The 14,566-nt window shown below is 43.7% G+C and overlaps 1 protein-coding gene and 1 non-coding gene across 2 annotated transcripts in view; one reads left to right on the top strand and one right to left on the bottom strand.

Annotated features, from left to right (window-relative positions):
- The window catches only part of ABCG2 (ATP binding cassette subfamily G member 2 (JR blood group)), a 121,999-nt gene that overhangs the window by 106,281 nt on the left and 1,152 nt on the right, over nucleotides 1-14,566 (bottom strand). The window lies entirely within an intron of this gene.
- On the top strand, nucleotides 11,903-12,009 carry LOC135271982 (U6 spliceosomal RNA). Its single transcript, XR_010340103.1, has one exon. It is a non-coding gene; the product is annotated as a U6 spliceosomal RNA (small nuclear RNA).

The following is a 14,566-nucleotide window of genomic DNA, read 5'->3' on the forward strand; positions in this document are numbered from 1 at the left end:
AGTAAGCAAAAGAGAACTTCAGATTCTGATCACCATATCTGCCCACCCACCAGTATTCTCTGCCTTCTCTCTTACTACCCTAACCTAGAGGAGCTATCTATGTTACTAAGGCCTAAGGCAATGTCTCCACTTTGCAGAAGTCCCATCCCCTTTTTCCTAACTCAATGACAGCCCTCTTCCCCTTCTCTTCTACAACATCACATATAGATATTCCTCTCCACTGGTTCATTTCCCCATGATATAAACATACTATATTTCTTTTTTCTTTTTTCTTTTTTTTTTTTTTGAGACAGAGTCTCACTCTGTCGCCCAGGTTAGAGTGCAGTGGTACGATCATAGCTTACTGAAGCCTTGAACTCCTGGCCTCAAATGGTCCTCCCACCTCAGCCTCCTGAGTAGCTGGGATTACAGCACGCCTGGCTAATTCCTGTATTTTTTGTAGGGATGAGGTCTTGCTATGTTGCCCAGGCTTGTCTCAAAACGATCCACCTGCCTCTCCCTCCCAAAGTGCTGGGATGACCACAGCTGGCCCACTGTTATTTATTTCTGTCATCCTCAAAAATATTCCTCTTGATCCCACATCTTCTTCCAGCTACTGCTCTGTCGTTTTGTTCTGTTTTACAACAAAACTTTTTTTTTTTTTAAATGGAGTCTTGCTCTGTTGCCCAGGCTGGAGTACGGTGGCACAATCTCGGCTCACTGCAGCCTCCACCTCCCAGGTTCAAGCTATTCTCCTGCCTCAGCCTCCTAAGTAGCTGAGATTACAGATGCATACCACCATGCCTGGCTAATTTTTTTGTATTTTTATTTGAGACAGGGTTTCACCATGTTAGCCAGGATGGTCTCGATCTCCTGACCTCATGATCCGCACCTTGGCCTCCCAAAGTTCTGGGATTATAGGCATGAGCCAGCGTGACTGGCCAAAAAAGAAAAAAAAAAAAAACTCTTCAAAAGAACTCTATATACTCACTTCTCCAATCCCGCCCCCATTCTCTCTCAAATCCACTCCAATCAGAACAATGAGACATGACCAATTGTTTTAAGCCTTTCAGTTTTAGAGTGGTTTGTTAGGAAGGGGTAGATAACTGGAACAATATGCCAGAGAGAGTAGTACAGGTCTTCTCTAGGAGGAGAAAGAACCTATATACTGAGACTTGGGCCAGGTGTGATGGCTTATGCCTGTAATCCCAGTACTTTGGGAGGCTGAAGCAGGAAGATCACTTGAGCCCAGGAGTTCAAGACCAGCTTGGGCAACAAAGATCCCATCTCTCCAAAAAAAAAATTTTTTTAACAATTCTCCCATCTCAGCCTTCCAAGTAGCTGGGACCACAAGTACACGCCACCACACTCAAATTTGTTTTTTGGCTTGTTTGTTTTTGTAGAGATTAGGTCTTGTTAGTTGCCTAGGCTGATCTCAACTCCTGGGCTCAAGTGATTCTCCTACCTTGGCCTCTCAAAGGTTTGGGATTACAGGCATGAGCCACAATGCCTGGCCTAAAAAAAATGTTAAAAAATTGTTAGCCATTCACAGTGGTATACACCTGTAGTCTCAGCTATATGGAAGGTTGCAGAAGGATCATTTGAGTCAGGAAGTTGAGATTTCAGTGAGCCATGATCGTGTCACTGCACTCCAGCCTGGGTGACAGAGTGAGATGGTCTTAAAAAAAAACAAATCGGAAAAAAAAATGGGAGAGAGTTGCATGACTTTGCCAGATATCAGAAGAAGACTGGAGAAGAGGCGAGAGCATAAATTATAAAGGTGTTAGACCAATGGGGATAAAGTATAATATTCAAGCCAAATTCATTGACCTGTGTGAACTCCCCCAGGATTTAGAATATAGCATGTTGGCTGGAGTACTGGGGATGGTCCTAATAGTCTGAAAAGGTTAGCTAGTGAAAGCCTGGACTCAGTGATAGTCTGGAGTTAATGAGGTTGAAATGCCAGAAATTCCCTAACATACTAGGGAACATATAGACAAAGGGTTACAAAATTCAAGGAAATAGGACTGGGTCCATTACGATCAATCTTCTCAGCCATCTACTAACTTGACGCTGCAGGGAAGGTTCAAAAAACTCTCCTTTCACTAAGACATGAGGAAATGCACTAGCCAGTCAGGGACCAGCATCCTCGAGGAGCACTGTAGGTCAGAGGTGTTGCTGGACGAGGCTGCAGTGAAAATGTGTGCTTTCATTTCAGTGGGAATAATGGAGTCCCGGCATGTCAAACGCCAGGCAGCAGCTTCACTATTAGGGACAACATGTCCCTAACATGTTGTTAGCCACAGAGATGGAATAGTAGTCAAACTGCTTTGATCTGCTGTGCCCTCTGGCAAGGGCTAATTGATGATGGGATCCTGAAAAATCATTAATCCACTGCTTCCTAAGATGCCACTTGACATATGGAGGCAGAACAAAATCTAGGTATTAGGCAGAAACCTAACTCGAGTTGCCAAATTGTGCCTTGTACCTAATTCCCAGACCTAAGTCAGTTCAGAGACTCAAAGCCCCTCTGAGAGGGAAATTTCCCCTCTCAGATGGATACCATGACTCTTCCTTCAAGCCGGTGTTTCTCAACCTCGGCCCTACTGACATTTTGGGCAGCGTATTTCTTTGTTATGCAGGCTAGCCTGTGCGTTATGGATCTGAAAACGATGCTGACACTGACAAGAAGGGGACGACTGTACTGCAACCCACTTGGGCGTGACTGTAAAAGACTGCTGAAGGGAAATCCTCCCAGAGGACAGAACCTTTGGTGATGTATCTGGTTGTTTACTTCATGGCTTAAGGCACAAAGATCTCCAATGACTTATGAGCTGTGGCTACTGGATTGGCTGGTTGGTTGGAGACTCAAAAAAAAAAAAATTGAAAAATTGGTGCTTAGGTGGACTATGCATGGACCTTTTGGACCCAGAGGGTGGGAATATTTGTGTGCCGCATGTATGTCCAGTAGATGGTATCACGACGGTGGAGGTTCTCAAAAATCAGATAATCAAGATAATCTATTTTGTGAATGTTAGTAAGCTTCTTTCTCCAGGTATCCCAGTGCTTGTTTAGTGGCTTCGTGTGCAAACTGTGCCAGCATGGAAGGAAGTTACGTGTGAGCTAATAACATAGTTTTCCCTCACCAAGGCTGCTCCGACTATACCTACTGCTGAATGTCCCATTGACTAACAGCCGAAGTCAACACTAAGCCACTGATAAGGCACTATTGTCCAGGGTGACCAGATGGTCACCTAGTAGTAGCTGCTTGTGTGGACTCTTCCCAACATAAAAGGAACATCCCTTTATCCTCAGGAATAGCTACATATTCTGGATAAAATTTTGCATTGTGGCTGAGTGCAGTGGTTCACGCCTGTAATCCTAGCACTTTAGGAGGCCAAGGAGGGCAGATCATCTGAGGTCAGGAGTTCAAGACCAGCCTGGCCAACATGGCGAAACTCCCATCTCTACTAAAAATACAAAAATTGGCTGAGTGTGGTGGTGGGCGCCTGTAATCCCAGCTACTCGGGAAGGTGAAGCAAGAGAATCGCTTGAACCCAGGAGGCGGAGGTTGCAGTGAGCCAAGATCATGCCACTGCACTCCAGCCTGGGCAACAGAACGAGACTCCATCTCAAAAAAAAAAAATTGCATTGTATTCCCTGCCTGCAGAGCTTCTGTGAATACCACTATTATGAAGTTACAGAATGCCTTATCTGTTGCCTTAGTATTCCATATAATATTGTCTCTGATCATGGGCATATATTATGGTAACAGAAGTCTTATATTCTCAAAAATCAGATCTTGCAGAAGCAGCTGGCTTGACAGCAGTGAATTGGCCTGCCTAATGCTCAATTATAGTGTGAGTGGGGAAACCCTGCAAGGTTGAAATGTTGTCCTACAGGAAGGGGTAGATGCAGTAAACCAGCAGTCAATATTTGCACATACCAACAATGCACGGAGGGCAGGTGTGGTGGCTTATGTCTGTAATCTCAGCACTTTGTAAGGCTGAGGCAGGCGGATCACTTGAGGTCAGGAGTTCGAGACCAGCCTGGCCAACGTGGTGAAACCCCATCTGTACCAAAAAACACAAAAATTAGCTGGGCGTGGTGGCGTGTGCCTATAGTCCCAGGTAATCGGGAGTCTGAGGTGGGAGAATTGCTTCAACCCAGTAGATGGAGGTTGCAGTGAGCCGAAATCATGCCATTGCACTCCAGCCTGCATGACAGAGCAAGATCCTGTCCCCCCCGCCATAAAGAATGCATGGATGCATGGAGCTAAGCATGGTGGCTGATGCCTATAATCCCAGCACTTTGGAAGGCTGAGGCAGCAGGGTCTCTTGAAGCCAGGAGTTCAAAACCAATCTGGGCAACATAGATCCAGTCTCTAAAAATAGAATAAAATATTAGCAGTGCATGTGTAGTCCCAACTACTTAGGAGACGGAGGTGGGAGGATTAAGTCCAGGTGTTTGAGGCTGCAGTGAGCTATGATCATGCCACTGCACTCCAGACTGGGTGACAGAGTAAGACCATGTTTCTAAACATTTAAAAAAACTGTTGAAGTTAAATGTTCAGCTTGATTCTTACTTTTGAGCATTGTACATTTAAAATTCCCACAGAGTACATTTACTAATACAACCGCCAGGTGGAGCCCCTTCTTTTTTCCTCAGTAAACTATTCCCTCCCAAGTAGCTGGGACTACAGGCCAATGCCAATATGCCCAGTTAATTTTATTTTTTCGTTTGTTTGCTTGCTTTTGAGACGGAGTCTCCCTCTATCATCCAGGCTGGAGTGCAGCAGTGCGATCTCACTGCAACCTCCACCTCCTGGGTTTAAGCAATTCTCCAACTCAGCCTCCTGAATAGCTGGGATTACAGGAACACGCCACCACGCCCAGCTAATTTTTTATATTTTTAGTAGAGATGGGGTTTCACCATCTTGGCCAGGCTGGTCTTGAACTCCTGACCTCATGATCCACCTGCCTCAGCCTCCCAAAAAGCTGGGATTACAGGATTGAGCCACCATGCCTGGCCTAATTTTGTATTTTTAGTAGAGATGGGTTTTCTCCATGTTGGTCAAACCAGTCTTGAACTCCTGACCTCAGGTGATCCACCTGCCTTGGCCTCCCAAAGTGCTGGGATTATAGGCTCAAATCATTTTTAAGTGTACTGTTTTATGGCATTAAGTATATTCATTGCTTTGTAACCATCACTACCATCCTCTCCAGAACTTCTTTCATCTTCCAAACTGAAACTTCATGCCCATTAAATAACAACTCTTCACCCTCTTCCCAGTGGCAACCATTCTACTTTCTGTCCCTATGAATCTGATTACCCTCAGTACCTAATATAAGTGGAATCAAACAGTATTTGTCCTTAATTCTCTTAGCATAATGTCTTCAAGATCCATTCATGCTACAGTCAGAATTTTCTTCTCTTTTGAGGATAAATGATCTTCCTTTCTCTGTGTATACCACGTTTTGTCATTCATTCAACAGTTGAACATTAGGGTTGCTTCCACTTTTGACTGTTGTAAATAACACTGTTATGTATATAGGTGTATAAATATCTGTCCGACCTCCTGCCTTCAGTTCTTTTGGGTATATACCTTGAAGTAGAATCATAGAATTGTATGGTAATTCTGTCTTTAGTTTTTTGAGGAACCACCATACTGTTCTCCACAGTAGCTGCACCATTTTATATTATACCAACTGTACACAAGAGTTCCAGTTTCTCCACATTCTTGACAACAATTGTTATTTTCTATTTGTTTGTGTATTTCTTTCTTTTTAAAAAAAATATCTAAAATGTGTTTATTGGGATGGTTTCCCACTCATCTTGATTCAGGGTGCTTTTCGTGCTGCTCTTCCTCCTGAAGAAGAAGCATCCTTCCGTCAGCCTTGCTTTTCCTCCTGTAGGTTGTCAGAGAATGGTAGAGGAGTGATATGGTTTGGCTATGTCCCTATCCAACCTGGTATTGTAGTTCCCATAATCCCCATGTGTTACGGGAGGGACCTTGTGGGAGGTAATTGAATCATGGAGGTGGTTACCCTCATGCTGTTCTTGTGATAGTACTCATTAGATCTGATGGTTTTATAAGGGGCTTTCCCACCCACCTTTGCTTGGCACTGCTCCTTCCTTACACCATGTGAAGAAGGACATGTTTGCTTCCCCTTCCACCATGACTGTAAATTTCTTGAGGCCTCTCCAGCCCTGTGGAACTGTGAGTCAATTAAACCTCTTCTCTTTATAAATTTCCCAGTCTCTGGCTGGGAACTGTGGCTCACGCCTGTAATTCCAGCACTTTGGGAGGCCAAGGTGGGTGGATCACTTGAGGTCAGGAGTTCAAGATCAGCTTGGCCAACATGGTGAAACCCTATCTCTACTAATAATACAATAATTAGCCAGGTGTAGTGGTGCACACCTGTAATCCCAGCTACTAGGGAGGCTGAGGCACAAGCATCACTTGAACCTGGGAGGCAGAGGTTGCAGTGAGCTGAGATTGTGCCACTGCATTCCAGCCTGGACAACAGAGTGAAACCATGTCTCAAAATGAATTCATGAATGAATTAATTAATTAAATACAATAAAAATAAATTACCCAGCCTCAGGTATTTTTTCACAGCAGCATGAGAATGGACTAATACAGTAAATTGGTACCACAGAGAGTGTATTGCTGCTGTAAAGATATCCAAAAATGTGGAAATGGCTTTGGAACTGGGTTACAGGCAGAGATTGGAACAGTTTGGAGGGCTCAGAAGAGGACAGAAAAATGTGGGAAAGTTTGGAACTTCCTAGAGACTTGTTATCACTATTTGACCCAAATGCTGATGGTGATATGGACAATAAAAATCCAGGTTGAAGTGGTCTCAGGTGAAGATGATGAACTTGTTGGGAACTGGAGTAAAGGTCACTCTTGCTATGCAACAAGACTTGAGAGAGATGATTTAGGGTATCTGGTGGAAGAAATGTCTAAGCAGCAAAACATTCAAGAAGAAACAGAGCATAAAAGTTTGAAAAATTTGCAGCCTGATGATGCAATAGAAAAGAAAACCCTATTTGCTGGGGAGAAATTCAAGCACACTGAAGAAATTTGTGTAAGTAACAAGGAACTGAATGTTAATCACCAAGATAATGGAGAAAATATCTCCAGGACATGTCAGAAAGCTTCACAGCAGCCCCTCCCATCACAGGCCCTGAGGCCTAGGAGGCAAAAATGTTTCCTTGGCTGGGTCCAGGGCCCTCTTGCTGTGTGCAGCCTTGGGACTTGGTGCCCTACATCCCAGCCACTCCATTCGTGGATACAAGGGGCAAATGGTTCAGGCCATTGCTTCAAGGGGTGTAAGCCCCAAGCCTTGGAAGCTTCCATACGGTGTTGGGCCTGCAGATGTGCAGAAGTCAAGAATTGGAGTTTGGCAACCTCTGCCTACATTTCGGAAGATATATGGAAATGCCTGAATGTCCGGACAGAAGTCTGATTCAGGGGCAGAGCCTTCATGGAGAACCTCTGCTAGGGCAGTGATATGGTTTGGCTGTGTCCTCACCCAAATCTCATCTTGAATTCCCACGTATTATGGGACAGACCTGGTGGGAGGTAATTGAACCATGGGGCACTATTCTCGTGATAGTGAATGAGTCTCACAAGATCTGAGGGTTTAAAAAAATAGGTGTTTCTCTGAACAAGCAAGCTCTCTCTTTGCCTGCCGCCAACCATGTAAGATGTGACTTGCTCCTCCTTGCCTTCTGCCATGATTCTGAGGCTTCCACAGCCATGTGGAACTGTGAGTTCACCATTGAACCTCTTTCCTTTGTAAATTGCTCAGTCTTGGGTATGTCTTTATCAGCATTGTGAAAATGGACTAATACAGGCAGTGTGGAAGAGAAATGTGGGGTTGGAGCCCCAACACAGAGTTCCCAGTGAAGCACTGCCTAGTGGAGTTATGAGAAGAGGTCCACCATCCTCTAGACCCCATAATGGTAGATCCACTGCCAGCTTGCCCCATGTGCCTGGAAAAGCCATAGACACTAAACACCAGCCATGAAAGCAGCTAGGAAGGTGGTTGTACCTAGCAAAGCCACAGTAAAAGAGCTGCCCAAGGCCATGGGAACTTACCTCTTCCATCAGGGTAACTTGGATGTGAGACATGAAGTCAAAGGAGATCATCTTGGAACTTTAAGGTTTAATGACTGCCCTATTGGATTTCATACATGCATGGGGCCTGTAGCCCCTTTGTTTTGACCAAGTTGTCCCATTTGGAATGGGTGTATTTGTCCAATGTCTGTACCCCCATTGAATATAGGAAGTGACTAATTTGCTTTTGATTTTACAGGCTCATAAGCAGAAGGGTCATAAGCAGATGAGACTTTGGAGTTGGACTTTTGGGTTAATGCTGGAATGAGTTAAGACTCTGGGGGACTGTTGGAAGGGCATGTTTTGAAATGTGAGGACATGAGATTTGGGAGGGGTCAGGAGAGGAATCATATGGTTTGACTGTGTCCTCACCAAAATCTCATCTTGAATTGCAGTTCCCATAATACCCATATGTCATGGGAGGAACCCAGTGGGAGGTAATTGAATCATGAGGGCAGTCACCTCCATGCTGTTCTCATGATGGTGAGTGAGTTCTCACGAGATCTGATGGTTTTATAAGGGCCTTTCCCCACCTCACTCAGCACTTCTTGCTGCTGCCATGTGAAAAATGTGTTTGCTTCTCCTTCTGCCACAATTGTAAGCTTCCTGAGGCCTCCCAAGCCCTGCAGAACTATGAGTCAATTAAACCTCCTTTATAAATTACCCAGTCTCAGGTATTTCTTCATAGCACATGAGAACAGACTAATACAAGGAGCCAACACACACCACTACTGTGTGTGCATGGCTAACGTGCATGGTGATTATAGCATACAGGGCATTTCACGTCCCTGAAGTAGGAACTGGGGCTCTGTACCAGGCACCTCTTCTTGTATTTCCTCTTTTCCTCATCTGGAGAGGGATAAAGGAGATTTTTGCAAGAGCTATGTTCACATGGGGAGGTCAGAACCACCAGAAATACTTTTTTTTATTTTTTTCAAATAATGGCCATTTTAATCGGGGCAAAGTGGTATCTCATCATGCTTTTGACTACTTGCTTTTCCCTAGTGACTAGTGATAGTGAGCATCTTTTCATGTACTTATTAGCCATTTATATGTTTTCTTTAAAGAAATGTCTATTCAAGTCTTTTGTCTACTTTTTAATCATTTTTTTGTTGTTAAGCTGTAGGAATTCTTTATATATTCTGGACATTAACCCATTATCAAATATATAATTTTCTCCCATTCTGTGGATTGTCTTTTAACTCTCTTGAAAGTGTCTAGACTGGGCACGGTGGCTCACACCTGTAATCCTAGCACTTTGGGAGGCCAAGGCAGGTAGATCACTTGAGCCCATGTGTTCAAGACCAGCCAGGGCAATATAGCAAAACCCCTTCACTACTAAAAATTACAAAAAATTATCTGGGCGTGGTGGTGGGTGCCTGTAGTTCCAGCTACTTGGGAGGCTGAGGTAAGAGGATCACCTGAACTTGAGAAGTCTAGGCTGCAGTGAGGTGAGATGGTGCCACTGCACTCCAGCCTGGGCAATGGGAATAAGACCTTGTCTTGAAAAAAAGAAAAAAAGAAGATAAAAAAGTAAAAACTGTCCTCCTTTTTTGTTTGGTTTTTTGAAATAGCGTCTTGCTTTGTTGCCCAGGCTGGAATGCAAGTGGCATGATCATGACTCACTGCAACCTCGACTTCCTGAGCTCAGCAATCCTCCTGCTTCAGCCTCTGGAATAGCTGGGACTATAGGTACGCACCACCACAGTGGGTCAAAAGTGTCCTCCTTTGGTGCATAAAAGTTTTTTATTTTCTTTTTTAAATTTTGATGAAGTTCATTTTATCTAGTTTTTGTTTTGTTGACTGTGCTTTTGTCATATCCAAGAAATCACTGCCACAGCCAATGTCATGAAGCTTTCCCCTATGTTATCTTCTAAGAGTTTTACAGTTTTAGCTCTTTGTGTCTTTGGTAAATTTTGTATAGGGTGTAAGGTAAGGGTCCAGTGTTATTCTTTTGCATGTGGCTATCCAGTTTCCCCAGCACCATTTATTAAAAAGACTGTCCTTTCTCCATTGAATGGTCTTGACACCTTTGTCAAAAACCATTTGGCCATATATGTGAGGGTTTATTTCAGGGCTTTCTATTATATTCCATTGATCTGGTGTCTGTGTTTATGTCAGGACCACACTGTTTTGATTACTGTAACTTTGTTGAGGATAGAATTTTAAATCAGAAGTCACAGCAAGTTCAAAGGATTCCAGAGGGGTTGGCAAACTTTTTTTGGTAAAGGGCCAGATAGTGAATATTTTGGGCTTCACAGGCTGTATTGTATGGGCTGTGTCACACCTCTGGTCTGCTGTTGTACCACTAAAGCAGTTGTCAACAATGCATAAACAAGTGGGTGTGGCTGTGTTCCAATAAAATGTACACATAAAAACAGTTGGCAGGAAGGATTTGTCACAAAGGCAGTAGTTTGCCAACCCCTACACTAGAAGTCACAGTTGAGATTTCCAAAGACTTGGCAGAAGGCAATGTGCTATGAACAGTGGGAAGAATGAACATGATGAGGTTGGAGAGAGGGGCAAGGGCCAGATTACAGAGCTTTGGAGACCACAGCAGGATTTCATCTATTCTTTACCCATTTATTCACCAAATAGCTATCTAGGACCTACCATGAGCCAGGGCTGGGGCTCCATAGGAGATAGACTCTATCTTAGTTCTCACAGGGCTTCGATGTAGATAGATAGGAAGCATAAGCTAATTGTTTTAATATGGTATCGTATTTCCCTTCTGAATCATGACAGGCTCCTGATGGGATCTCTGCTCAGTGCTTTACCTGACTGCTTTAGTGTATTAGTCCGTTCTCACACTGCTGATAAAGACATGCCCGAGACTGGGTAATTTATAAAGGAAAAGAGGTTTAATGGACTCACAGTTCCACATGGCTGGGGAATCCACATGTCTTTCTCAATCATGGTGAAAGGCAAAAGGCACATCTTACATGGTGAAAAGGAAGAGAGAAAAAAAGAGCCAAGTGAAAGGGGTTTCCCCTTATAAAACCATCAGATCTTGTGAGACTTCACTACTAGGAGAATAGTATAGGGGAAACTGCCCCTGTGATTCAGTCATCTCCCACCAGGTCCCTCCCACAACATGTGGGATTATGAGAGCTACAATTCAAGATGAGATTTGGGTGGGGACACAGGTAAACAATATCACTTAGTTTAAGTCTTACTATTTTTCTCTAGGATTATTGCAACAGTCTATTCAAACAGGTTTCTGCCTCTAGCCTCACCTGCTTCCTACCTGGCATCTATGCTACAGCAAGAGACATTTCTAAAATGCAATTCTGATTGCACTCCCCAGCTTGGAGCTGTGTTGATGGCTTTTCATCACTGTCAGAGTCAAGTCTAATCTGTCAGAATGATGTGGAAAGCCCCACATAACCAGACTAGCTGACAGCCCAAGACAACTAGTCCCTCACACGCACACACACAAGAACATGTTTGATCATGATTAAACGTGGGGCAACACCGATATCAAAGAAGAACATTTGAGATCTATGTGAATTCTTGCTGTTGGCGTTTCTATTGTAAAGCATAATTATTGAGCAAAACTTAGTGATAATCACAGCAAACTCACATAGAGATACTCTGTGTCCTGCACTGCTAACTCATTTAATCCTCACAACTACTCTATGGAGTAGGTAGTATTACTATTTCCATTTTACAAATTAGGCAGCTGAGGCATAGGAAGACTAACTTTCCCCAGGATCTCATAGCTTGCACATGTGATAGCATTAATATTCCAACCCAGGAATTCTGGCATGATAATCTGTTATTAAGCACACTAACATGCTCCTTTTAGCAGCATATATACTAAAATTGGAATGATACAGAGAAGATTAGCTTGGCCTCTGTGCAAGGACGACATGCAAGTTCATGAAGCATTTCACATTTAAAAAGAGAAACCACTGCTCAAGCCTGCAATCCCAGGACTTCAGGAGATTAAGCTGGGACAATCATCTGAGCCCAGCAGTTTGAGACCAGCTTGGGCAAAATAGCGAGACCCAGCCTCTACAAAAAAATTTAAAAATTCGCTCTGTGTGGTGGCATGTGCCTGTGGTCCCCGCTACTTGGGAGGTTGATGTGGAAGCCTTGAGGTAGAGGCTGCAGTGAGCCATGTTCACAGCACTGTACTCCAGTCTGGGCAACAGAGCAAGACCCTGTCTCAAAAAAACTTTAAAAATAAAAATAAATAAATAATATGCATATGCAAAAGTATACTAAGCCCCCCTCACTTAACCATAAATGTATTCTTTTAAAATATTGACTAAAGCTGTGACTTTTGCTTAAAAGTGTGATCTCTGAGTGGTAGCACCAGAATCACCTGGGAGCTTATTAGAATGCCAATTCCCACGCCTGGGGCCTGAGCCAGGGAAGCAGAATCTCTGGAGTTGGAGCCCAGGGATTTGAGTTTCAGCAAGCTCCCCAGGTGACTTCTAAGCCTGAGAAAGTTTGAGAAGTGCTACTCTCAAAACATTTTTTTCCTGAGGAGCAAAGGCCTTAATGGAGATAAAGCTTAAGGCAAACACAGGAGTAATTTTGACCAAAAAAAAGTAGAAATAGAATTATTTTTAATGCAAAGATTTCAAACTATGAAAGGAAACAAACGCTTGTACAGAACAAGAGGTCATCAGAGGTCTTGAGAAGATGTCGAGACCAGAAAAGCACAGGATACACCTGAATTCAGAGCAAACGAGTGTGAGTTTGAATTCCAGCACACCCACAGACCAGCTGTGCGCCTTTGGCAAATTGCTTCACTGTGACCTTTGTTTCTCCATTCAGAGCTTGAAATAACAATCTCCTCAACCCATATTCTCCAGGAAGGTTGTGAAAAATCAAGGGAGATCATGTGTGGCACAGTGCTTTGTACAGCTGGATAGTGTGGTAATCAGGTTTCATTTTCTGCTGTAACGCTTCACAAGACGATATATGTGCTTTCCCTTCTCCTGTTCAGGAAGCAGATGGGATTTTGAGTCTTGTAGTTCCCTAGGGGAGCTCTATTTTCTATAGTATCAGGAGTAGACAGCCAGACTGAAGGATTACTCCAGGCTTGAAAAGAGAGAGAAATGGCCTCATCCGAGAGCATGGGGCCATAGAGTTGGTAGATGATGGTAGAAACCAGACTATATGTCTCTAAACTCATCTGCAGCCTTACAATTTCTACCCCCAAAAAGTTTAATTCAGACCTGGGATAGTTTAGACTGATATTCAGCCCCATGCAAGCTTACTGCCTACCCGCCGACTGCTGTTGGATGGGCTGAGTATGTTAGCTTGTATTCTGATCAGTTGGTGCTCACGCTACAAAGGTTATGGTTTTTCCTAACACCTCTAATGATAGACCATAACAGAAGGGGAATGCTATCTGAAACTTAGTTCAAACAGAGGAGATTTTCATCTGTCTGGCAATGGTTCCACGGACTCATGCCAGGCCTCACCCAGGCCTGCACACTCATCTGACCACTGCTTGCATAGCCCTTCCTTGATTTAGTGACAAACGGCTTCAGCATGTTCACTAGAACAACAAAATTGGCTGGACACGGTGGCTCACACCTATAATCCCAGCACTTTGGGAGGCTGAGACGGGAGGATCGCATGAGCCCAGGAATTCAAAACAAGCTTGGGGAACATACTGAGACCCCCATTTCTATTAAGAAAAGAGAACAACACAATTTACAACTTACCGACTCTGTCTCCATCACATTTTTCCAACTAAGAAAGGTACAAGCTACTACTCTAGGAGAACTCCCATGCACGTGTGGGGAAGACTATTTCCAGGCTAGGGTTTCTTTTATTCATTTCGTGAAGCTGTGTCTCCTGTCAACTCCTGGCTACCATTCTTTTTGTCTCCCCCTTTTTTTCCCATTGCTATTTCCTCTCCCTCAACTGGGGACAGAATAGGTATATTTCCTTTCTATTCTCTTTTTTCCTCTTGGTTTATTTCTTCTAGGTTAAAGGCAACTTTCAGATAAATGTATATTGTTTAGGACAGGGAACATACTGAATTTAAAGAACACTACCAGGCTTCTTACAGGAGTATAAAATATATTCTATTCCCTACACAAACTGATTTTCAACAATGTAATAGATTCATATACCTTATAACCTTCAATTCTGAACGGTAGGAGGAAGAAATCAGCTCTTTTTCTAGCATGCATTATTATTATCATTATTACTTTTTGAGACGGAGTTTCACTCTTGTCGCCCAGGCTGTAGTGCAATGGTGTGATCGTGGCTCACTGCAAACTCTGCCTCCCAGGTTCAAGCGATTCTCCTGCCTCGGCCTCCCCAGTAGCTGGGATTACAGGCATGCCACCATGCCCAGCTAAGTTTTGTATTTTTAGTAGAGCCAAGGTTTCACCATGTTGGCTAGACTTGTCTTGAACTCCTGACCTCAGATGATCCACCCACCTCGGCCTCCCAAAGTGCTGGGGTTACAAGCGTGAGCCACTGCAC

This window comes from Aotus nancymaae, unplaced genomic scaffold (assembly GCF_030222135.1).
Source record: "Aotus nancymaae isolate 86718 unplaced genomic scaffold, 86718_ANA_hifiasm-v0.15.2.pri h1tg000006l, whole genome shotgun sequence".
Classification (NCBI taxonomy): domain Eukaryota; kingdom Metazoa; phylum Chordata; class Mammalia; order Primates; family Aotidae; genus Aotus; species Aotus nancymaae.